The 26594-nt window shown below is 34.7% G+C and overlaps 1 protein-coding gene across 3 annotated transcripts in view; it reads right to left on the bottom strand.

Moving 5' to 3' along the window:
* LOC131029530 (prolyl 4-hydroxylase 1) overlaps positions 1-26594 on the bottom strand; it is a 213778-nt gene that overhangs the window by 15205 nt on the left and 171979 nt on the right. The gene's annotated exons all lie outside the window — the stretch shown is intronic.

The raw sequence follows: 26594 nt of genomic DNA, 5'->3' as shown, positions 1-26594 counted from the left end.
TTGAACCCGAGGGTCTGATGGCCCAAAAATGGTGTGTTTTTTTGCAAAATTTAATTATTTTTAAATCCACCACATAAAAAAATTAAAATATAACTCTAAAAGTGAGCTTTAAAACATTAACTTGGCCCATTTCACACACGCAACATGACTACAAGCAAGGGGGAATGAAGATGTGGGATAGAACCAGAGCATATTGATTTGGATGCTTTCACTTCTCAGCTTGTTGCATTTGACGACTCGGATAGCAAGCAAACTTATAGTGCAAGTGCAAGTGTAAGTGGCATTGGCATTGATTCATCTAATGTCAATGTCAATGATGAGGAGGAGAATAAGGATGATGAATTAGAGAATCCATTTGATGATTAAACTTTAAATTATTGAAAGTTGAAACAATGATGCTTGAATATTTTATCATTTTGATATTAAACTTGATGTAAATGATGTTGTTATGGTATGATCATGATGCTATGATTACAAGTTTATGTTGGTTTTGTTGTTTATATGATGCTATGTGACATGTTAATCTTAATTCATGCTTTATAGGTTGTTTGTGTGTGGGGGGGGGGGGGCGCGCGCTAACAAACCCAAAAGAACCCAAACCCCTTTTCAAAATTTTGTCGTATCGGCCTACTGGTTCTTCGAACCCAAACCGACAACTTACGTATTAACAATATGACCAAGGCCACGGACCAAATCAACACCATTTTTATCACTTTGCACCATTCTTTTTAATCCTTCAATCAATGTGATTTCCTCACTTTCTGGGTATTGTCAACTCATCCATTGTTGAAGATTTTCAAATTCATTGTCAATCTTCTCCAATTGGTCAATGGTAAACCTAGTTAGTGATTCATCCACATTATGAGAATTATGAAAAGAATGGAGATAAATGACATCATTTGTTGGGTTGGAAGAACAACTAACATTCTCATGAAATAAGTTATCCAAATTAGGCTCAATATCCTTAGTAATTAAACCTTGGGAAGCCTTAATTCTACAACTTCTTCTTACGGGAATATTGTAGGTAGGGCTAATGGTAACAAAACTCATGCACAAAGGAGGGAAATTTGAATGCACAAATTGAAAATTGTGATTAAACAATGCAAAATTTTGTAGAAGCGATCGATTAACCAATTAATTAAGCAATGTAATTTGTGAATTTTAAAGATAAATGCTTCTACATTATAACATAGCATATATAAAGATCAGATTTGAAAATAGATTTGAAAAATTATGCAATCCACAAGTAAATTTTACAATTATAAATTAGGGTTTTTGTGAATTTAACGTCTAAATTTATGTAATTCAATTGAAAATGAGATCTATGAGTGCAAATTTGAACTTTAAATTGCACAAACAATCAGATCTGAGATAATGAATCTAAATTAGGCAAACCACAAGTTCAATTTTATATTTATAAGTTAGGGTTTGTGTGAATTTATCCTCTAAATTTACGTAATTTGATTGAAAATTGAACTTGTAAATGTAAATTTGAATTTGAAAATGCATAAATAATCAAATTTGAGAACATAATTTAATAAATCATAAATTAAGGTGCAAGATATCAGAGAAACCAAAATGTAATGTGGTGAAAATTAGGGTTTCACAATGGGATGTAGTAAAACCACTAATCTTTTCTTAATTAACATCACTTTAGAGAAAGATAGGAATTTGATAGATCTAAGCCTACTAGACCTAGATTCTGATCTGATTCTAGGCCTCCTCAATGGGGCTCTTATTTCCCTTGAATTGAATTGAATTTGAATTATTTGAAGATTAGCGTAGAATGGTGGATTATTGAAGCAATTATGCATAAACAGTGAGCTACAATCGTCAAACAGAGTCACAAACCTAGACCTGAGATCTATGACAAAATCAGACCTGAAATTAACAAAATGAGCTTAAGCTTTCAATCCTTTATAGCAATTTATCAGATCCTAGGGTTTATAAAGATAGTTTTGCATAGAAGTATGTTCTTACAAATGACAATCCACCAAATGTTAAGGTCTGATTGGACCTTATTTCACCTTTTATATGCAGAGTAGGGTCATTTACACAGATTTTGATCTGAAAATGCTTTTAAAATCAGAATAATGATCTTCAAAGCGATTCCACTCTCCTTGTAAATGTGTGTTTGATCAATGAGATAATCAAATCTGCTATCCAAATCGCTGCTATAGGTGAATTCGCCCCTCTGAGTGTTTGACTAAAGTAATGATCAAACCTTTTATCAAAATCATTGTTGTAGAGAGATCTGCCTTCAAAATCGGGATTTTTAGAGAAGTAGATCTGAATGTTGATGTCCAAACTGCTTTCTCCCTCCTTGTAAATAAGTGTTTGATCAATAAAATGATCAAATCTGAAATCACAATCACTGTTGCAGAGATAATTTGCCTCCCTTGGTGCTATAAATCAGAAAACCCTCCTTGCTGATGTAGTTCACTGTCTTCTTGCAGAGAAGATGTTTTATTTGATGTCTTAGGATGAAAATAAGATGCCTCTTATATAGGGATTGGAGGCATAAGGAGGTGTCTCTTCATTTCATATTCTCCTAGACCAACTTTGCATTTTAAATTAAAAAAAAAACTTTAAATTGCTCTTTATGCTGATGAGCGCTCATCTCAAGAGAACCGACTTCATGTTTTGCTCTTATTTTTCGATCTTTGATCTTTACAACCTTCGCGGTTTTTTAGGGGGTCTTTGCAAGTCTTAACTTGAATCAGCATTCATTAGCACCTTTGTATCTTGACTTTGTGGCGTGTTGGTTGAAAATTTTGTACACCTGGGGGATGTGCAAAATTGTGGTTTCAACCACAGTGTGTGAGTATGATACTCTCCTAATTTAGGGATGGCTCCCCCTGGCCCTATCTACAAACTGAACTAATCTAATATGGGTGAGACAATAGTCTTTCCTCTTCTTTCGAGAGAAACTATACTCTTTTCTCTTCACAGAAAAGTAATAGCAATTGGAAATAAATAACAAATACAAAAATGAGACTTCTTTTGTAATATTTTTGGAACATAAAGGGAAGCAAAATTTCCATGAAAGCACAAAGACCTCCGTCACTTCCCCGGGACTAGAAAATAGAAATCAAAGCACAAAGTCTTCAGCACTTCTACTGTCCTATCAACCTTCTCATAATGATAACAGTGTACAACAAACAGCAACTTAAAGTCTGTCTATGTGATACACTTCACCTTACATGCACAAGTCTTAAAAATAACAGCAACACAAAGTCTACAAGCTATCTCTCCACTTGAGCTTTCCACACTAGCTTCAAATATGATAAGCAACTCAAAGTCTACAAGACCAAGTCTGAAAACCAAACATATAACTCTAAATACAATTAGCAGCTCAAAGTCTACAAGATTGAATCTAAATCCCTCCTAAACAATAGAACAAAAATCACAATCAACTCCAAAAAATGTCGTCACATAACAACTTGAATTGGCACAAAGTCTCAACACAACTTGCCTCTTTCATTGAAAGCAATCTAATTTACATCTAAGCTCAAAGTCTTACTTAGAGTGCACATACAAATTGACAGAATTTTGTTGCATTGCCAAAAAGATCTCGTTTACAATAGACCCCCTCAAGTATTTATAGGAGAAGAGCCTTGAGAAAAAGGTGGGAGGATCCCAACTAACTTGAGAAATTCTCTCAACAACCATAACTTATTCCAACTACAGTCCTAATTCAACTCAACTTGTAGTTCCTTTCATGTAAATACAAAAATGCAAGTAAAAGTGACAATTGCAATTACAAATTTGACATTACATGTAACTTGTCAAAACAAAATTACAAATACACAATTAAAACTATTCTATGCGTATGAAGACACCACTCTAACTACATCATCCTTTGTCTGTGATGATCTTCATGCTGCTTCAGGATGTCAGAACTTAAAGTACTTAGAATTGGTGAAGACATTTCGAACTGAAACGGGAATTTGCATCCTTAATGATCTTTGTGTCCTTGGCCAACAAACTTCAATCTTATCTTCTTGCTTGGGGTGGTAATGATTTTTCAGGAGGGAAGCTATTTGCAAGGCTGAAGTAAGAAGCCTATATCTGTCTTGAAAGCATTCTATGCTCTCAATCATTTATATCACTTATCCATCTCCTTGTGTGGCTCCGTCATGTCGTTGTTCTCTCTTTGTATCATCCTCCAATCTTGGAATCTGCTTGCAAAATAAAGCCCATGCCTTAATTTGTTGATTTGGTAGGTAGTGTGTGCAAACAGGAATAACATGGGAAGAGATAAGTTGATGCAAAAATGGGCTCACAAGTGAATATCGGGTTTTGAGGACTACATTACATGTGTGGAAAAACAAGAGCATTGACTTGCAATTATAAAGAACAAACATGCAACTTCATATGTGTAATGGGAAAATACAAGTTTGCACTTGTAATTGGACCTTTAAAACTCATTTTCAAGTGTTTTTGAGTGCATTTTGGACCAATTTCGGGTTCTGGAAGGCTGACTACAAGTAAAGACACAACTGCAATCGGGTTTTAAAATTACAATTGCAAGTAGACTTTAAATGGGAAAAATGAGTGAAAGTGAAATGAATGGATGAAATGGTGAGTAAGGGATTTTGACAAGAAGAAGAAGATGGCAAATTTGGATGACAATGTACATGTATGGGAAGGAAAATTTTCACCTTACCAACTTGGAAAATGGGAAAAACTTCAACTTGTAATCAGATTTGTAAAACCCGAAATCAAATGAATGAGTCTCATGGCGATTCTTCAACATTTGTAAATTTTGTAAAAAGAAGATTAACTATTTTTACCAAAAGGGGAAGGTCAACATTACCACAGTTACATGTAATCAGGTTTCTAAAAACCCGAATACAAGTAAATAAGAAAAATGAAAGACAAAAAAATCGTGCACATTTACAAATTGCATTCAAAGAACTTATCCATTTGGGAATATCACTTAGAAACTCGAATTCTTGCTAAGTCAAATGCCCTAGATCAAAGCAAATGGACTTGGAAGAAACCGAAATGTTCTATAAATAGACATGCTAAAAACCCTTGGCACCCAAAAACGGATTTTGATTCAACCTCCTCCAAAATTGGCATGGAAAGAAGATTCATGTTTGATGCCAAACACTTTGCATTAATGCAAGATACAAAACGTGTCAACAATGGTGGAGGAGCACCAAAAATACAAAAAGAACCAGCAAAAACGTTTAGAAAAACGCCTTACGTGTTTGCCCAAAACCATATTTGGTAGAAAACGTGACAACCATCATTGATTCCTAACAGCATAGCACGAATGTGGAACGAATTTAGGGGAAGAATACCACAAAAAACGGATGTGGGAGCAAATATGTAGGTCACGTTCTTCTTTTCAAACTACAAGCAAATGTGCCCTCCAAAGATGCAATCGGATTTCTAAACACCATTTGCAAGTTTTAAATACTTCACTTTTTCCTTCACTTGAACAAATTCGGGTTTCTAGGGTACAAAAGCACAAAAATAAAGAGAAAAAAAACTTGTAATGGGGAAATAAAACCCCCCACAACAACTAATTAGGAATAAAAACATAAAAATATTGTAATAGGGAAATAAAATTTCCATTACAAGTAAAAACACAAGACATAAAATCACTTTAAAAACTCAAAAAGACTTGTACTGCGGAAATAAAATGTCACAACACTCCTTTATCACTTTTTGATTTGATACAATTCTATTATATTTTTGGTTGAGCTATCGAAAATGATTGAATAAATATTATAAAAGAATAAATAATGGACCCACACACACACTTGGAGAATATAATTCAAAAGGCATTATTTATTTTTATTTTTATTTTCCCATTCCCAATTATGGCACACGTTGTAGGAGGAATTAGAAGCTTCTAGAGGAATCTTCAATACCTTGCATGTAACTCCCCCACTAGGATTTTAATCAGTTTTGCATGAGTCCAATATTGGAAAAGAATCTCATTCTTAATTAATTTCTCTAGATAGTGGAATTAAGGGATTTTTCCTATATATTGTATGCAAGTTTTCATAAGAGGGAGTTGATTATGTTTTGAAGAAAATTTCCCAAGTTTCCTTGTTGTTAGTAGTAGGATCTTCTTTGGTAGTCACATTTTCGTTGTAGGATTGTTAAGTTGTTCTTGAAGATTTCTCTCAAGTTGCAAGGAAGGATCTAAAAAGAATAGCTAGAAGATTGGAGAGGATTCAACATCGAGCTTCGATAAGCCAGGTTCTCTTCTTTTGTCATCTCTCATTTACATATGAGAAATTTGTATTATCAAAAAAATATAGCTTCTAGATCTTCCTTTATAAAAAAAAAAAAAATTAGATTGTAAATCTCTTTTTTTTCTTATTTAGGGATAAATATTGATAAAAGTACTTTTCATATAATGCATGTAAAAGATAGCTTTATTATTTATTTAAAAAAATATCAGATCTTGCTTTTGCTTTTCCAAAAAAAAAAAATTTTAGATCTGTGCAAAAATCATATTTCCCTTATTTAATTACTTTTTTTGAGATTAAACTCTTCTCTGTGTGATTAAATGATAATCACTTGTGTATGAATCTTGTTCCTTATTACTCTTCTCTTAAATTCATTACTCTCGCTCCTGGAATTTGAATGTAAATCTTATTTCTCAAATCAAATCTTACTTCCCTGTGAAAAAAAAAAAATCTCACCTCTATGTGAATACAAGTTTGATCATCTGTATATGAAGTTATATAAATATTTTTCCTGTGAGTATAAACCCATCTCTCTCTCTGAATGTAGATTTGATCAATTCCTTAATTTAATTCATTCTCCTCTAAGAGCAGTCTTACTTCTCCGTGAACAGAAAACATCTGGAAATAAAGTATAAACTTCACTGTATTCATTATTCTCTATGGAAATAAAGTATAAATCTCTCTCTGTGAATATTAGTTCCTAAAAATCTTTCTTTGAAAGCTTTGTTTATCGCCACATAATCATCTACCTATCTCTGTGATAATTTAGTTATCTGTACATTGCTGAAACAAATTTATTTCTCTGTGTTATTTCATCCCCATGATTATAATCTTATTCTCATTTTTTTTACATTAATATTTCTCTTATACATATATCTTTTATGCTATTAAATAAACTGGAATGAAAAAAAAAAAATATATATATATATATATATATATATATATATATATCATTAAAATTTATGCAAAGCAAAAATATATACGAAATAGTGCACGAAATAGTACGAAGAAATCCGTAGATTTAACTTCGTCCTTTGCATGGAATAGCGGGCCAATCGCAGGGGGGCGGAGTTATTACCACCGCAGGGGAGTGGTACCCTCCACTAACCCTGCGGTCACTATTACGGCAGTGGCCGCAGGGTAGTGGAGGGGACCACAGTGGTCCCCTCATCATTGCGGGCCTGCTCCCTCAGGTCCGCAGTGGTGATGGGACCCGTGGGCCCCACTCCCACTTGCTTCCTTTTTTTAAAAAAAAGCCACTATAAATTTAACTCATGGCAATTTGGACTTTGTTAATTTTATTTTTTTTAATCCAAATTTTAGTTTAATAAAAATTTAACTTAGGTAAATTTGAAATTAATCGTCCTTAGTAAATTTTATAATTAATTTATTTTTAGCAATTTTCTAATTGTAAATTAAATTGTATTAAATTTTATAAAAACTACTTAAGATTAATTGGGTCACTTAGTTGGCATTTTGGACTCATTAAAAGCAATTAATTCATATTAATATGATTTGAACCAAATGTCTAAGCTAATTGCTATTTTTGGGACTAGTGACTTTATAAATAATTATTCTCATGGTAGAAATCAACACATTGCTTAACCTTGCATGTAACTTATACTATCCTTGCTTCATGCGAATTACTTATACATTACTTGCATTTATTGATGACAAAGTTACATTTTCTTCATCTTCATGCAAGTTACACGCTTAATTATTAATATACAAGTTTCATAATTGTCATTATTATGCAAGTTATATTTCAAGTTTTGAATATTAAATAAATTAGTTATGGTTTTTATTCCACGTGGTTCATCAAGTAGTTGTTTCAATTAAATAAGCTTTGCAATGTCTAATTATACATGTTCAATTCATAATTGTTTTCAAGCATGATGTTTTTCATAGCTTCTTAGTTAGAAAACTAAATAAAGGAAGACGGAAAACCAAAACCTAGCAGCGTTCGATATATACAGTGCCTCTGGGTCACGCTTACGGGTAATGTCGTCGTGTTGAACTACTGCACTTAACGCCTAATAAAGTTGCATCAACAACGTCTGTGGCATCGTCCCTATAAATCGTCGGGGAGTAATAAGGGACACTTGGAAGTTAAAATCCAAGGGGCGGGTAATCCCCCTTGGATCGATAATCTAATAAGATAATCCTTAAATGATTTTACATCCGCTGAGTTAAACAATAGTAAACCCCCTTAAGGTTGATTGAGTGAAATGCTTTTATGAAATTGATTTAATCTTGAAGAGTTGTTGACGATTGACAATTTGGTCAAGGGTGACGCTTATGATAGGTACTAGGATCTAGTTGTTTTAGGCCACAAGCAATAGGCCATCTTGAGCCTTTGCTTAAGTGCTACCACCATGGGTAGCAACCTGTTGTGACGTTTTCACACATCGCCCCATTGCAAATGGGGACCCATGTTTTTTGCTTTTTTTTTTTTTTTTGCTCGTTTTCGCTTTGCTTTTTAGGGTTTTGGTTTGAATCCGGTCGTTTTTGAGAGCTTTTTGAGCTTCCTTTCGTAGGATGCAAATTTTGAATGCAATGAATTCGCCAGAATGGTCTAATTTTCAATTGGAATGTTGATGCAAAGCTTAAATTTGTCTAAGTGTTGAAGATGAAATGCGAATTTTTGTCCAATTGAATATTTTGACCAAATTTTGACATTTTTGATTTTTGATCCTAGGCATCTCAAATGATTTGTTTTCGCCTTGTGAAGTGTTAAAATGTCTAAAATCATGTTATTTTGGCCTGTAGGAGCAAAATCGCTCCTGTCCCTCAGTGAAGGACGGGAGCTCGTTTTCAAATATTTTACTATTCCTGCAGGGTCAAGATGAATTACGAATTGGAAGTGATGGAGAAAGGCGAGATCTTTCCATTGAATATAAATTGAAGATTTTCATGAACACAGAAATGCCTCCAGGGGAAAAATCGCTCCTGTCCCTCAGTGAAGGACCGGAGCTACAAATCCAATTTTGCTTTGTCCTTGCAAGATTTTAACGTCTTGACGATGTGAAAAGGTCCAAAGAGGTACATTTTATCAAATGAATATAACTTGAAGTGCTGTCGGGGAGATCACATGGATAACCAAGTCCGGCTTGAGTGAGGTCCTGATCCTGAAATTTGGCTAAGTCTGGAATGTCCTGATCCTGAATTTGACTAAGTCTGGAAACTGAAAAAACCTCCAAAAACTAGATTTTGCAATATAACTCCTGGAGGTCTGAAACCACTCTCAAACATCCTGATTGAGAGTGCGAAAAGTCAAATTTCGCTCGTGTCCTTCTCCAAGGGTCCAGAGCGAAAAGCGCTCCTGTCCCTCTCCAAGGGACCAAGGCGAATCGCTCGTGTCCCTCACCAAGGGTCCAGAGCGAAAATGCTTAGTTGAGCCATTCCTAACCTTGTTTGGACGAATCGAGACATCAAAGGCATGATGAAGGACGAAATGAGCATGATAGAGCATCCAGACTTGATCAAAAATAACGAAATGATGAAGTTTTTGCCTAGAGGGTCAATTTCGCTCTTGTCCCTCACTGAAGGACCAGAGCGAAATTCTTCATAAGGTCCGATCTAGGCAAAGATCAAGCGAGTTTTATGTTTGAAGGCAAGGAAAGAGGTCAATTGAACCCGTTGAAGACGAATTGAAGATTATAAAACATCAACAAAGGACTCAAATGCACAAGTTCGCTCCTGTCCCTCAGGCAGGGACCAGAGCGAAATTTGCATAAAGGCATAAAATTTGAAAGTTTATCAAGCATCAAGTGATCACGAAGGATCAAGGAACTTTATTTTGCACAATGATAGCGATGACAAGTTGAACGAGGCAATGACAAGCTCAAAATCATGAAGTTCGCTCCTGTCCCTCTCCAAGGGACCAGAGCGATATTGGATATATTGGCCAATTCATGCGAAATTTACGTGAGGTCAAGGTTTTGCAAGATCATAGAGGGTCCATGGCTTGATTAAAAGGTGATGCACGAAGATTTCGAACGTAAAATGATCATCAAGTTGAACATAGAGGCTATATCGCTCCTGTCCCTCTCCAAGGGACCAGGGCGATTTGTATGGGATCCTTCATTTTCCTTCAAACTCATGCCAAGTCAAGGTTTTTCGAGATCACACAAGGACCAAGGCGATTTTCATCAAAACACTCATGTCCCGTCAAAACCAAGACAAGGCAAAGATAGGCATGGTCAAGGACGTCATTTGGAAGGCAATGAATGAGGAGTTAAAATCAAAAACGATGAAATTCTAGCTAGAACACATGGATCGCTCCTGTCCCTCTTCAAGGGACCAGGGCGATATCACCACAAAAGGACATTCAATCGCAAGGATAAGTCAATCAAGTTCGAAGATCCCAAGGAAAATGGCAAATTCAACGTAGAAATGAAGACCTTGGACGTAAAATATGCAAGGATCATGACCAAGGTAATGGATCGCTCCTGTCCCTCAGTCAGGGACCAGGGCGATGAGGTACGTATCCTTCATCTTCAAAATTTGGCGCTCAAACACATTTTTTGAATTTATTTAAATGCTAGAAAAAAATCGATATTTAATTAAAAGCATTTAAATAGCGCATGGTATGTATTTATTAATTATTTTTGCCTTTGTAAAAAAATCGAAATTTATTAATTAAAAATAAAGGCATTTAATAATTAATTATTAATTTAATAAAAATCGAAAGGGAGCGCTTGGTATTTTAGAGGTCGGCCTTTGTTATTTGTTTTAAAAATCATTTAAATTGCCTTATTTTTTTTACACAAGTCGGCCTATATGGTGGTAAGAGGTATGAGCGCTATAAAGGGAGGGTGAAAATCTTTATTTTCACATTATCATTTTTATCATCTCAAGTGCGATTTAAGGAAGACAAAGGGAGAAGTGCGAAGTTGTGTTCAAGGAGGTGCGAATTTATATCCAAAGGAAGGCGTTAGTACTATCCAAGGAAGTGCGAACTTGTCCAAGGCATTGGAGATCACGTCAAGAACATATCAAAGATGGCGAAATTGCTAACTTGAAGAGGAGATCACGTCCAAGACTTGAAGGGTGGCGAAGTTGATAAGAGGAACGTTCTTTTGAAGATCACATCAAGACTATCGAATTTTGATTTTTGCCTAGGCAATTTTATTTATTTTGCATTTTAGAGTTAAGCTCTCAAAGAGGTATGGCGATATTGGATTTATTGTTTTGATTTTGAACGTTGATCGTCATTGCCTTAATTTTGAAATTTTGTTTTTCCTTAGCTCAATCGTTTTTTTTTAGGGAATGATTAATAAAGGACTTATCATTAAGTTTCCTAAAAAATTGCTCTCTAATTTATGTTATGTATTGCAAAATCATGGTACTAATTTTGAAATGTTGTGTAGGCATCAAATGGAGGTCTCTTCAAGGAAAATCAAGCCGGATCCAGGACGGTCTTCGCCGAGATGGTCTTAGCCAGGACATGGGCGACCTCTTTCAATCCAGTGTTCCAAGGCGAGGTACATCATCTTCCTGCACATCAAGGACGCAAGGAGTTAGAACAAGGGCTTGTTGAAGAAGCAAATAATTCCAGATGAATTAATTAAAGATAGCCTCTCAACGACATCAAATTGAATATCTAGCAAGCTACAAGTGTCAGATGAGGTGGCATCCCAGTCATCACTCCTCCAGTCAGTGTGGTCCACCTCAGCATGTCCAGATTCAATGTACTTAACTCATGGAAGGTGGCACAAACTCCGATGTACCTACCCCGGCTATCCATTGGTCGATTTTTCTAGAAGGGACATGTGTCCAAGCAATACAATTTTATCATTGGTCAAGCATTAAATGTTATGTAATGGTTGTAACAAACCCTAATTAGGGTTTTCATTGTTGAATCTTGGCCATTGATCTTGAATTGATCTGAGCCATCGAATTGTATTGTGGGCACTATATAAGCCCAGGCATTTCATTTGTAAAGGAGAATTAGAGATGATTAGAGAGAGTTGTAAATAGTTGGAAGAGTTAGAATATAGTTGATAGAATAGCAATTAGGGTAGAATAGGAGGACAAGGCAAGAAATTGTTGCCATTGATTGTAAACAAACTCCATTTTCATTGAAGTAATGGTGAAATATGTCGTTTTTCTTGCAATTTGCATGGTTTCTTGTTGAGTCTTCAATCTTAGATGATAGATGATTAAATGAATGGAGGGAATGTGATTGATTGATGGTGGAATTCGTACATCCATACTACTAGCAGTTTGTTGATTGCAAACTTGCCTTGTGTAGTCGACTGGAATCGTTCAGCTTAAGCTCAATTTCAATTTGTCGCCTCTTCATTGATATGCATCAACTTGGATGGTATCTATGCCTGCGGTGATGACTTGAACATCATAAAGCTTCCCTAGAAGATCGCACTAGCCTTGTGTAGATGTTCCATTGATGTCAAAACAAGACCTAGTTAGAGTTTCATCAAAAATCAAATCATTGCTCCTACATTCTTAGTATTAGGATTAGATCCTCTCTTCGCCCTTATCCTTTTTCCATTTTTTTCCAAGTCTAAGTTAGTAAGAGCCTGTGTCCAACAAAGCAGATCGGAAGTTCAATCATCACATGTAAGTCCCCTTGTGATTCCAGCAAATCACATCATACCACTGGAGCTTGTCCACACGTGGAGACCCCACTAAAAGAACCTTGGAGTCTACCTAACTGATCCTTTACGCGAATCTTCAGCAGTTAGAGACTATTTTCTCAAGAGAGGATAAGATGCCTATTGGTATTTTATTCTGTGTATGATTGTGTACAAAATACACGTCAACACAACCGCAGAGAAACTGTCTAGGACATTGACCCTAGAAAGGGTTGCGTACCCACTATTCAGTTTACATCAAACCATAGAGTAGAAAACAGAACTACATACTTTACGCCTTGATCCCGTGCCGAAACGGGTATGTAGGCAGTCTAGGGACGGAGTTGCCCCTAGTACTCAGGTGTTCGTGGATGGGGTCTAGATTTGGTAAGAAGAAGGATTGAGTAGAATCCTAATTTGAAAGATAAGTATAATAAAAAGGAAAAAGTAATTCAATGCATACTCGGAAGGAACCCCGTATGGATTCGCTTGACTTCCCGAGGCTTTAAGCCAAATTCCAAGGCGGAATTCAAACTTGTATTATGTTATTTTAATTTCTCCTAAAGGACGGCGACCTCGGTGCACTCCTATTAGAAGAGTGTAGTACTTAGTGAGTGACTCAGGACCCGAATGGTCCCGATGAGTCTAAGTCTCTGGACAGAGCACCTCCTATCCCAATTGGATAGATGCCTACCCCGTATGGGTAGATACCTATCCCGTATTAGATAGATGAAACCTCCTACTCCATATGGATAGATGCCTAACCCGTATGGTTAGATGTTCATCCCGGATGGATGAATGCCTAATCCTAATGGATGGATGCCCAGAGTATGCGATTGAATCAAACACAAATGATTAAATTAAACAAAAAAAAAAAATGGTCAAATTTTGTTGGGTTAAGTAAGGTGGGTTATTACATAAAATTCTCATTACAACTTAAAAGCACAAAGCAGGAACTTTTATGAGAACTTACAAGTTCTCATTAAACTTGTATTTTTAATTTAACTTGTAATTTGTCTAAAAAGTTCCTACAAACAACTTAAAAGAGAAATGGGGAAAAGGGAAAATAAAAAGCAAGTTACAAGTTATAAGTTTTAAATAAAGTGCACTTGTAATTGCCAAAAAAAACCCCTACAACACCAAAACATAAAGGAAACACTAATCCTGCAAAGGAAAGAAACTTTTCCACTTGCAGTCCAGAAAATAAAACCCGATTTTGAAGGAAAGACATAGCAAACAAACTCGAAATGTGATGAAAGTTGAAACGCGGATCGAGTAAGGAACAAAGATTAGTCCAGTTCAAGAAGAAGCGAAAATTTTTCCTCGGGAAGTGTGTCTTAAGAGTAAAATCTTCAACTTGCAGTGACTGCTCTGAAACCCGCAATTGCACAAAAAGCTAGGAAAATGAAGGTCAAAACTCACCAAAATTTGGACAATGATGGTAGAGACACCTCCCAATGATTTGACACTAACAAATGTGAGTTTTGCACCTCGTAAATTGTGCCTTGGAGACAAAAACAACACATTTTAAGAAAAAATTTGAAGGGGTTGTCACATTTTTGAAAATTCAAAAATGAGGACAACATAGCGGCAATTTAGAGGACCTTTGCATATTTTCTCCTAGGCGGATTTTTGAAAGGGCATTGCAAGATTTTCTTTTGGCGGATATTTGGGTGACCATTGCAACTTCTTCACCTGGGTGGATTTTAGGGGTACCTTTGCATCATTTGATTACATTGGCTTTCGAGAAGACCTTTGCAAGCTAATACCTTTGACGGTATTTTTAGTGACCTTTGCAAGCTAACATCTCGGCAACATTTTGGGGGGTCATTGCAAGTTCATCATGAAGGCGGCTTTTTAACTTAGCATTGCAATCACACCTTAGGCAGCATTTTTAGAAGAACATTACAACTTAGCCATCAAGTCGGTATTTTAACTCACCTTTGCAAGTGTTGATCTTGGCGATATTCATTACCACCTTTGCAACTTCAATGCTTGGTCGGATTTTTGAATGACCTTTGCACTCCATCTCCTAGGCGGCAAATTGAAGTAGCATTGCAGGATTGGCATCAAGTCGGATTTTTGAAGCATTGCAACTTAACACCTTGGTGACCCTTTGAGGCATCTTTGCATCTCAATGATCCAAGCGACGTTTTATAAGACCATTGCAAGTCCAGATCTTAGTGGCATTTTAAGGTACCATTGCAATCACACCTTAAGCGTCTTTTTGAATGAGCATTACAATTCTTCACCTAGGCAGCATTTTTGATGACCTTTGCAAGTCAGTCACTTGATTGACCAACTTAACTAGCTTTGCAATCTACTTCTTAATCAACCAATCAGGGGACCTTTGCAATTCATTCTAACGCAAAGCTTCATCAAGATTTTGAGACTATGGTTGCCAAATTTTCAAATCTCAATTCAATGCTTCATCCTTCAATCATCTAATGCTCTTTTGCACTAGATCTTGATGTTTCGACACGATTGAGACAAACCTTCATCTCAAACCCTAATTGACCTAATCAATTAGGTGACTTCAATGATCTTAATCCTTCTACATGCCTCTCACCTCAAGAAAATCATCCTTAGCTATTAAGGTTGACCATGCTAAAGGGAACTTTATTTTGGAGTCTAACCTTGAGAGCTAACCACTTGACCAACTAACTACTACTGCTGAAAGCAAAAGAGGGGGTCCCCATTTTGATGGGGTGATGTGTGAAATGGTCACAAAAGGTGGCATCTGACAATCCTTCCATAAATAAGTAGATGAACCTTCTTTCCGATATTCTAGTTACCATAAAGGATAGTCTTTGAAACTCAACCACATAACCTTCAATGGACCCCTCTTGCCTTATTCTTATTAACTATTTGAAGAATCTCTTGGAGTGCTTCTGCTCAAACCTCTCAATTAGTTTTTTAGTGAAGGCATCATAGGTTTTTATGTTTTGGTGGTTTTGGGTGACTAATCCATGTTACCACCATTCATGGGCTACTCCTAAGTGCAATGTGGCAAACTTAATGGCATCCTCTTCTAGCATTATGTTAGGATATGGGTATGCATCAAGAATTTGGATCCACGCGTGGGTTGTGATCTTACTCGACCCATCAAAGTTTGGGAGGGTCAATTTGCCTACTTTGTGTTGCAAGTCCTTATTAGTTTGGTTTCTCCCTCTTCTTTGTGTATTCCTAGTTTTGGCCTCACAATTTACTGTAAAAGGGATACTCCTTGTAACTTCTAGGTCAAGTCAACATATGAGAATTTATGCATCATAGTCTTAATTTAGTATATAGAGATTATGCACTATTGCCCACTACTATATACACTAGAGATCATATGATTATATAATTCTAACTAACTCATACATCATTTAGAGGGTAATTCAAATAAACATTATCAACACATTATTAACTAATACTTTTCCCATACCAAATTGCAGTGAGATTATTAATATTGTATGCTGGCTATCGATGTCTAAAAATTGGATGCCCTCTTGGCTGCTTGAATGGCCTTATATATCCTTCCTCGACGATGGAGGGTCATAATCTTCCCCATGGGTTGTGACTATTGTGAGAGAAATGTCTCCGACTTGATGACAACCGTCCCTTCATAACTAACCCTTTCTTAGAGTTGCTTTGTTCTATTGGAACCATTCCTCCTTAATTCTTTATTTAAATAACTACTTATGAGATTGCTGCCATAAGGGAAGAACAACAATCTGTATAGGCAAAATGTTATTCGATAAACACATACAATAATCTGAAAAATTGATTGAACAAAATAGTCGGATAATTACATTGAACGATATACACACGTATATATAGTGGTTACAAGACGATGTTCTATAAATAGAACTAGTGGTTAAAGTAAAATCAAATAAGCTAAAAAGCTTAAAAAAGATAAATGTAGCTTAAAAAGATAAATAATAAAAAGCTAACTAAACAAGCTAAATAAGTCGACTAAAAAGCTAAATAGCTAAATAAGTCAACAACTAAAATGACCATTATAGAAGATTTTAATATTATTTTAACATAATCTTTATTCCATGAACTAGTGTTGTCATTATGATTAACGCTAGGGGATGAGGAAATTGTGAAGTCTTACTAATCGTAAGACAATTTCCAAATTTTATTTGATGATGTTTGTAGTGTCATGGTGAGGGGCATGATATTTTCATGCTTACATCTCCTACTTTCTCAAGAGTATTTCATAATATTACTTGATGATGTTGCATTACCACATTGACTATGGCTACATTATTTTATGAGCATATAGTTTTTGAGCTTTGGCGGTCTTCAGGGCAGCTGGTAGCGAGAATTTTTCTAAATAGTGTTCAGTTATTTTTTGCTTACATCAAGGTGACTGATAGTTTGAATTTTTCTAAATCGTCCCTTTTTCTAAATCGTCCCTTTGACTGGTAGTGAGAATTTTTCTAAATCGTCCCTTTGACACTTAGAGATTTAGTGTTGATCTAAGTCACCACGTTCGAATTCGAGTTCAAGTTCAGCAACTATGAAATTCGGATAAAATTCGGCAAGGGCAAAAAATTCAACATGAAATTCACCTTATATAAATTATTATTTTTACATATAAATAATATATTCAATAAATCATCAAAATAGATTACCATTACAAAATAGATTTCAAATTATTATAAAAACATGTTATAATCATAAAATATTAAATAACATAGTATAAAAAGAAATTATAAAATAATTATAAATTTAAATGTTACATATTAATATTTTAATAAAAACTTAATATAAATAAAATTTTAAAATAATAAAAAAATATATATATATATTTAATATTAACTAGAACATTAAAATAAAATAAATTTAATATGAAAAATAAACGTAAACAAACAACAGACAAAACATAAAACCTAAAAGCTAAAGGCATTCTTTAAAACTAAAAATCATTCGAACAAAATAAAAAACCTAAAACAAATGGCTTGCCTCTCCAATGCGACGCTCCAGACTTCAGCAAAGAACTCCACGACACTCCAGTCTTCAATAGAGAACTCGACAATGGCACTCCAGTCTTCAGTAGAGACTTCGACGCTGAGCAGTGGATGAAGTCCGTGAAAACAACCAGCAGGAATTTCACAGGCCTTGAAAAACTTTCCCTTTCTCACCGACGAACTTGAGGCGAATTTTCACAAACATTTGTATTTTTAAAAGTTTGCTGAATTCCGAATCTAAAGCCAGAAATTCGGCGAATGTGGTGATATAGGTGTTGATGATGTGATACCAATTTTTTACCATAAAGGCACTCCCTAGTTAGCTAATTACAAAGTTTGTTTGCCTGACATCTCCTATACTAGTCCCTTAACAGTGTTTGATCAACTTCATTTAGGGGAAATCATGAGGGAATATATTGAGATTTATGCTCTATGGTTGAGAAAAAATTGGTTTTTGTAGCCCAAGATCAAATCTAGGGGTAGGTTTGCTGATATGGATTTCATTGAGATACCATAAGATTACAGCCCTTTCAAGTAGTTCAATTTGGATTTTGATGATGACTACTTTTGGGGGTTCTAGGAGAGGAGAGTGCAGTTATGGCACGATGGTTATACAGTTATGATCAAAGTGGCGTAGCATCAACATGGTGATTCTTTTCCAAGATTGACTTGGGACACTGAGATCACATTGCTTTGCAGACCAATTCAGTTGTTATTATGTAGTTATGTTGGCATGGCTTGAATACAAGCAATCTTTGGGAAGGAATATAATGTCCCCAGTTTCGGATTCTCTTGTATTGTAGTTCACACTGACCTTCTAGGTGTGTGTAAGCTTGACCAAAGGGGTTATTTGATGTTACCAATGAGCCCAAATGGTTTAGTGGAGTAATTTGATGCTTTCATATAGCTTCCAATGTGGTCTCCAAGATTCTTGGAGGGAGCATCTATTTTTAGTCACCCTGTCGGTTTTGACTATCATCTCTCATCATCAGTATCACTCTTGCGCATTCAATTTTTGATTCCAATGCATTTTGACCATTGCCTCTACTTGGGTGTAATTGTGAGTTATACTTAACTAATTTTACTAAGGTTACAATTTTGGTTAAAATAATTTATCGAGCACCTCAATATTATTGCTTTTTGGAAAGAAAATGGAAGGTTTTAAATGATGAGAAGTTGAGAATTGACTTTAACTACTAGAAATGTATTAAAAATAAAAGAAATCACTTTCTCGCATTATAAGGCTTATTTAATTAATAAAATGATTTTCTAATGGAATTTCCGGAAAGTTCCCAGAAAAGCTTATAGAAAGTGGTTTGAGAGCTCATTTGGTATTATGCAGATTATTCTAATTCTCTGATTGAAACCCTTGTAATTTGAGAGATGGAACACGATTCAGCTCAGCCTCCGAAGGATGAAAACTGTCTTGGAAAGATCAGTTACAGTGGTAAAAGATTCTTCCCTCGCTGGTATTTTGGTAGTCACTCAGATTTTGCAGTTGCACATCAACATCTGAGGTTAAATTTGTGAAGTCTCTTGAAAAGACAAATTTCAAGGCTCTAAAGAATATTTTGGAAATATTGATAGATTATTTCCAGTTTCCATTCCATATGGGACGCGATACTCCATTCTTGGTTGGACTTGGACATTGGAAGCAAGCATGGGTTTTTTCTTTGAAAACATTGTGGTTAGGCTGTAATGTCCCCATTTGGGAATTTCATTTATTTTATCCTGAAACAACAATTCCAACTTAAGGTGAGAACTGTAATACAAAATTTATCCAAACTGATGACATTTTATTATGATATTTATCTTAAAATTTTAAGAGTAGTTCAAAGGATAGGCCGTATCTTGATAGTTTTCTGTGATCCGTATACGTGAGATATATATATCTCAATGTTATACAGTGCTGCTCCTTAACTGAACCCTTGGATTAGAGTCATAATAAGATGGATTCTTCACAATTTATGCCATAGTTCTCTTCTCAAATTTTCTATAATCACCTTCTCAAATTGGTTACAAGTATGCCACAAAATCTCTTCTCAATCTGCGATCATTCCTTCTCAAAACTGATATAAGTCTGATCACAAATCTGCCACAATATAATTACAATCTCTCTCTTTCTCTATCTCTCTTAACATTTTGTTACACGCATCCTCATATATTTGTTCACAGGTCTGATGCAAACTTCTCAGATATATCTTTCTTCTAAATCTCGTGTATGTATTTGATTTCCCTTTTATTTATTTACACCACACCCTTTATCAGTCTTCCCTATATTTTCTTCATATTCCTCTTCTTCTTATTATCCACTCAAAATGCACAACTCATCACTCTAGTCTGCACAATGAATACTTCTTTTATTTCTCACTCACATATCACACACTTACAAGCTTTCCTTTCTTTTTGATAATTTCTGTATCATATTTCGCATCTAAACATTCAGCACATATATACCGCAGTATCCTCCTTTATACTTTCGATTATTTTCACAGTATTATTTTTTTTCATTTTGAACTTCACATACCCGCTACCCTTTCTCCCCTTTTTATCTCATGAAAGGACCCTCTTCTTATATCCTATCTTATTAAGAGACATACCTTCTTATCGTAGCTTTTGACTATTCATAATTAAACTTGATTTGATTTTAGTCACCTATATTAGTTAACTTCTGTTTGAATAATCTGAAGTGTCCACGATATTAATCAAGTGCCATTAACTCTTAAATGATTCAAAGCCTTCTAATTTATTTGTCCATTCGACCATCCATCCCCGTGTCTAATAAGCAACCCCAAAATATGTAGAGAATGACAAATTATTCCAAACACAGATTACTCAGAAGTGCCTTTCGAACCAAGAGGAAGAGATGACATTAATGGACATAGCGGATATGAAAGAAGCAGTTTTACCTCTTTAACAAAGTCACTTCTTTATCTAAAATAAACCAAGCACTACTTTAATGCCATTTACCAATCATCATGAAATAATTTGTCTATACCATTCACTGCTTTATCTTTCTTTGGGCATAGTCGCAACCATATCAGTCGACATTGTTACCGCTGCTATATTATGTAAGTCGCTGAAGTATTGGGCCACGTTGGACATAATCTTTTATTTCTAACTTCTATTGCTGTGCTTATCATGTGTATGCTATCACTGCTTTTGCATCATGTATATGCTTATTTCCTCTATTACACTTTGTTGGGTTTTTTCTTCAATATTATAGTAATCTGAATAGTCGTTGTTCACACCGCAATTTATTGGAGTGATATCATTATCAATTTGAATAAATTAATTGTCTTCGGACAGAAAAGATTACTCCCTTGACTGTCACTATCGTGCCATATGATATTATCATCTGAAACATTACAGATCTGTGAAAACTATGATTCAATCATTGTTTCTTTAATTGTTGTTGCCTTGTATAAACACGTGGTTTGTATTCCAGTGTGTGACCAGCAAAAAACACCTGAGTTGTTGCCATAATATTATGAAGTCGCTGCTTCATATAACCACTTTATTAAAATTATCACTGCATACAACCAGTATTTCTCCTTCAATGAGATGAATAAAGTCATCAACCATATCCTCAGGTTTGAGTTCCTGGAGCTTGATGTATAATGTATTCCTTAATACATTGGTCCACATAATGATTGGTTTGCTTTCTTAACCATTTCCTATACTTTCTTCATTAACATATGCATTTCTAACTGCTTCAGATTCAACAAATTGTCATCAAATCATTTGGTTTCAGTTGCACCACTTTACTATAAAGATAATACAAGGAGCTTTCTCAATATCAACAATATTTGATAAGGTTCAGTTTGGGGACATCACATAGGCGCTGATATCCTTGGTCAGGCATGAGACCTAGAACCAAACAATTCGGGCATAAAGGAGACTGGAGCTGTCTTTCTTTTCCTTGTTGAGCACATCATTTATCTCTATCTTATTTGGCTGAGCAAAGGGAGATTAGGACCAACTAAAGTTATTGCTTGTCCAAAGGAGAGTTGGGAGGTTGATTGAGCGGTATTTACATTGGGCGAATAAGCATGAATAGTGGCATAGAAAAGTAAGCGAACCCATGAAGAAGATTTACACCTCATGTTTGGTGATTTCTATTTCCTCCAACACGTCTCAGTGTTGGGAGAGGTCGTGAGGGTTGCAGATAGTGAAATAGCAGGTTTCCTTGATGGTTTGTGGTCTAAGATGGAGCAATTTGGACGGTATAAGACACCTAGGTGTGTGTAGTTCTTCCCTTGCTGTAATGTTAAGCCTCCAGATTGCCTAGGCGTACAGAAATGAGCTCAGATTCCTGATTTACATGGTGTGCAACAGCAAACCTAGGCATAGTTGTAGGCAGAGACAAGCGTCCAGTTTCTTCCCTCCTCCATGATCTCAAATTTACCTCCTTTATATGCCTGGACATGGGAAGGATTTGGTATCACTTTGGGAGTCAATTTAAATTCAGTATTGTTGTGTATTGGCTTATCCAGTTTCAGTCATTCAAAGTCCATAGTAGCAAAATGGTTTGGGGGAAAAATCGTCAAACCAAAAGTATAAGATTTTTTGAAAAAATTGGGAAAAAATCAGCAAAACAACGTGAAAAAATCGGATTTAAAAGAAAAACATAAAAAATTGTAGAAAAAGAGAGAAAAACCATTTTTTTTAAAGAAGTCAAGGGCATTTCCATAGCATAGATATATAAAGAGAAACTAAAATAGAGTTTAACCCATGAATTGTAGAATATAATTTTTTGTTGTTTACATTCATATTACTGATTACATAGGCAAATATTAAGGGCAGTCACCAAGTACACAAAATAGTTCTCTAAGTCTGAGATCAAATATTAACTAAGTCTATGAAGTAACTGAGATCAAAAATTAACATACAAATATTAAAAGTGGAAGCCATTTTGAAGTGATCCAAGAATTTCATTGTGATTGAGGCAAGGAGTTTTGTAGGGTTAATTCAATATTTTAGAAAGCTTATCAAATCATATTTGACAATTGCAATGCTTTATACCATAGCAACAAAAATCGTTTGGGGAAAAAAACGGCAAACCAAAAAAAAAGATTTTTTGAAAAATGGGTAAAAATTGGATTTTAAAAAATTGTAAAAATTTGTAGAAAAATAAACACAAACTACTTTTTTTAAAACTTAAGAACATTTCCATAGCATAGAGATATAGAGAGTGAATAAAATAGAGTTTAACACATGAATTGTAGAAAATAGATTTTTGTTGTTTATATTCATATTGTTGATTACATAGGCAAATATTCATTTAACTATTTAAAAGGGCAATCACCAAATACACCAATTAGTGGTATAAGTCTGAGATCAAAGATTAGCTAAGTCTATGAAGTAGCTCATATCAAAATTTATCAGACAGAGATCCAGCTATTGTTAGGAATTTAGTAAAAGTGGAAGCCATTTTGAAGTGATCCAAGATTTTCATTGAGATTGAGGCAAGGAGTTTTCTAGGGGTAGTTCAATATTTGAGAAAGCTTATCAAATCATATTCCACAATCGCAATGCTTTATATTTCCTGATGGCAATTGGTAAGTCTTTTATATGGGGTAAAATTCAACAAAAAGGCATTTGTTTAGCTTAAGTAAAAGATTAGCAAGCCACTGGTTTTGGCAATACCTAGCTTGCAACTATTATTTTAGGTAGAGACAAATTTTTAATCATTGTGTGTTGGAGGCTCTTTTATTACAACTATGTAAGCTTGTTTTTTGTCATTCAGATTTATTTCGTGGAGCACTTTAGATATATTGCTCACATAATGAATTGTATGTCTTTCTTTGAGCAAAAATTAACTATATCAATCATAAATTATAAATCATATATCTATATCTATTTATATTAAATATGTCTTCCGATATTTATTGTTGTGGTAGAAACACTCCATTGGTGAGACAGCCACCAAGGTTCAAAACCCTGCTAGGCCATTGAGCTCGCAGGCTTTCTACTTTGTTGGGTCATTGAGCTAGTTGATTTGAACAAGTGAAGTATGGGGAATGATGAAGCCCCTGGAAATGGACAAAATAACAAACTTTTTTCAACGTTGATTTCACATTGACTCTGATTTCGTCTCAAATCAACCCTATTTCTAAGCAACTCAGTAATTTCAAACATTTTTCTAGGGTTTTGCAAGTTTTTACAATGATTTTTTTCACTTTTTTTGCGATTTTTGGGGGTTTTAACATGATTTTAATGTGAGTTAAATGCAAAAAAATCATTGAAAATTGGGTCAATGATTTTTTCATTAATCAGAATTTTATCAGGTAATAAATTGGCTAGCTCCAGGATTCAGGATTAATTGGGTATAATCGCGATAATTTGCAGACTATTGCTTCTGTGATTCAAACTATTAGACTCAAATCTGTGCATAAATTTGAAGAGATCAATGTTCAGCAAATAAGAGGTTAGATGTTGCTGATTGTAAATTGCTATAACTCTGAGTTATTTAATGTCCTATTTGTGCAATGTATCTGCTGTTCGTAAATTGATATTTCAAGAATTATTATGATAACAATTAAACTGTTCTCATGAAAACAATCTATATGTTGAATCAACCATCCTTGTGCAATAAACAACATCATTGCATCTGCAAATCTGAACTATGCAATCAAACCTACAAGCAAACTGACTGATTAAATGAGTCAGTGGAAAATGTGAAAAAATTGGGCAAAAATTCCATAGGGGATCTTACACTATTGGGAATGTAAACACTATTAGAGGAATATGACAAGATTCTAAACCCGTTATATGTATTATAACAGCTCTTTTCATGCTTGCCTATTAGTTTGAATGGTTCATTGATGAGTAACTCAATAGATGAAGGTAGAAATAGTATATGTTGATGCATCTTAATGCACAGATCAATTGTTGCTCTTCATTTTGTCTTCCTATTTTTCCTTTTCAGTTATAAGTCACGACTCTTTTGTGCTGGAATAGGAACCGCTCTCCTCATATTTGTTCCAGTCACACATTTCAAAACAAAACCATTAAACACTTTTCTATTTCAATTTCAGTTTGTGTGGTTCGTAATATCATTGTATACAGGGAATAGTACATATCAATTTTTATGTCATGTAACTCACTCCCACCTTGTGCTCACTATTGAGGTGTTACATCGGCCATTCTGAGTTAGCAAGGTAGTTAGTTGCTCTCAACCTAGTGAAAACTTTGGGGTTGATCAACAGTTTGGGTTTAAATACCAGTTTCATTTGTTTATTCTATACTCTAACCTCTAGGAATACCCTCCCAAGTCTAAGCTATGCTCAAAGTGTAGGAGACAAAAGCCACTCTCATAGAATTGACCTTAACCCTACGTTGTTCTATTGATGAACCTTTTCACCCACTTGTTGACAACCCTGACCTTGTGAGTGTAGTTTGGTTCTAAGAAGTGGAGCAACAGTTTTGGGACCCAACACATATAATTGTATATTTTTCACTAAATTAAGACCTGATAGTTTTAATATCTAACTACTTCAGTATGAATCTTGCTTACCTACTTTATTCTTTAAAAATTAACAAAATATACTTTCCTATATTTATTAATCTTTATAAACAATTGCTATATCTAGAACATAATTTCACTTTATACTTTCCTCTCCTCAAAATATTTATGACTAATTTTAGCTGACTAAATGTACTGTCACCAATTAATCCCATAAACAATACTTATACCTAAAAGTCAATCCATAATTCCTCTCAACTACTGAATTCCCGATTGATGAGTGAGATAGCTTACTTGAAACCTTAGACAAAAGCTTCTGCAAAGTTCAACCAACATGGCTTCCACAAATGTCTTTCATTCTAAACTTTTTGTATCTTTTTCAAAAAGGTTATTAATGCAGAAGTCATGATACGCTAATATTAAAGATTCAACATTTGTTTCTAATGATATTTATATATTGATATAGATTTGACTATTTGATCACTTTTAATTTATAAATTATTAACTTTGCAAGTATTGGTAGGCACATATAATGCATTGCTGTATTCCATTATTGGCCTCAAGGGAGCTCAACTATAGACCAAGATATATGATGTATAAGTACCTCAATGATGGAAGCTAGGAATATGTTGTATTTCTTTATCAAACAAAAACCTAGTAATCCACAAGGACATTTTGGATAATTGTCCCAAGTAATTGAATTGATATACCATTACATAAATGTCTAAAATAATCTTACCATCCCAGTTCAAAAACTCAGCAGACCCAAAGTTGACTTGAACTTGGCAACTTAGCAAATATTTTGAAACATTAAAATCAAAGTGGCTGGAAACTCCTATGTCCCTCCTTGGGCGTGCGTATCCCCGTATCCAGAATGGATACGTATCCGATACAGCCCGGATACACGTCGGATACTATACCCATGCATGCCCAAAAAACCTTGATATCCAATTGTGCCAAATACCATGTGATTCAATTTTTTCAAAATTTGGCAAAAATCTTCTTAAATTTAATTTTAAAAAAATTCATTCATGCAATCTTAAAAAAAAAAATGGCATAAACAAAACCTACACCAAATGAGAAAGACAAATGAAATGTTTTTCTATTTCAGCATCCCATATTGTTGGGTTATCTTCCAATAAGACTCTACTATTTTTGCATATTGTAAATTGTTAAATCAACTTATAATTATTTATGCAGCAATTATGTGTCCATATTGCTTTGGAAGTAATGAAAATCTCCTCTAATAACTTAGAAAATTGTGTTAAATATATGTATATCTGAGTTTTATGAATGTCGTATCCATTTGTATCCATATTAGGGGTCTTAAAAAATAGCAGTATCTGTATCCAAT

The sequence above is a fragment of the Cryptomeria japonica genome, chromosome 5 (assembly GCF_030272615.1).
Source record: "Cryptomeria japonica chromosome 5, Sugi_1.0, whole genome shotgun sequence".
NCBI classification, from domain to species: domain Eukaryota; kingdom Viridiplantae; phylum Streptophyta; class Pinopsida; order Cupressales; family Cupressaceae; genus Cryptomeria; species Cryptomeria japonica.
This window is presented reverse-complemented; position numbering and strand designations above follow the sequence as displayed.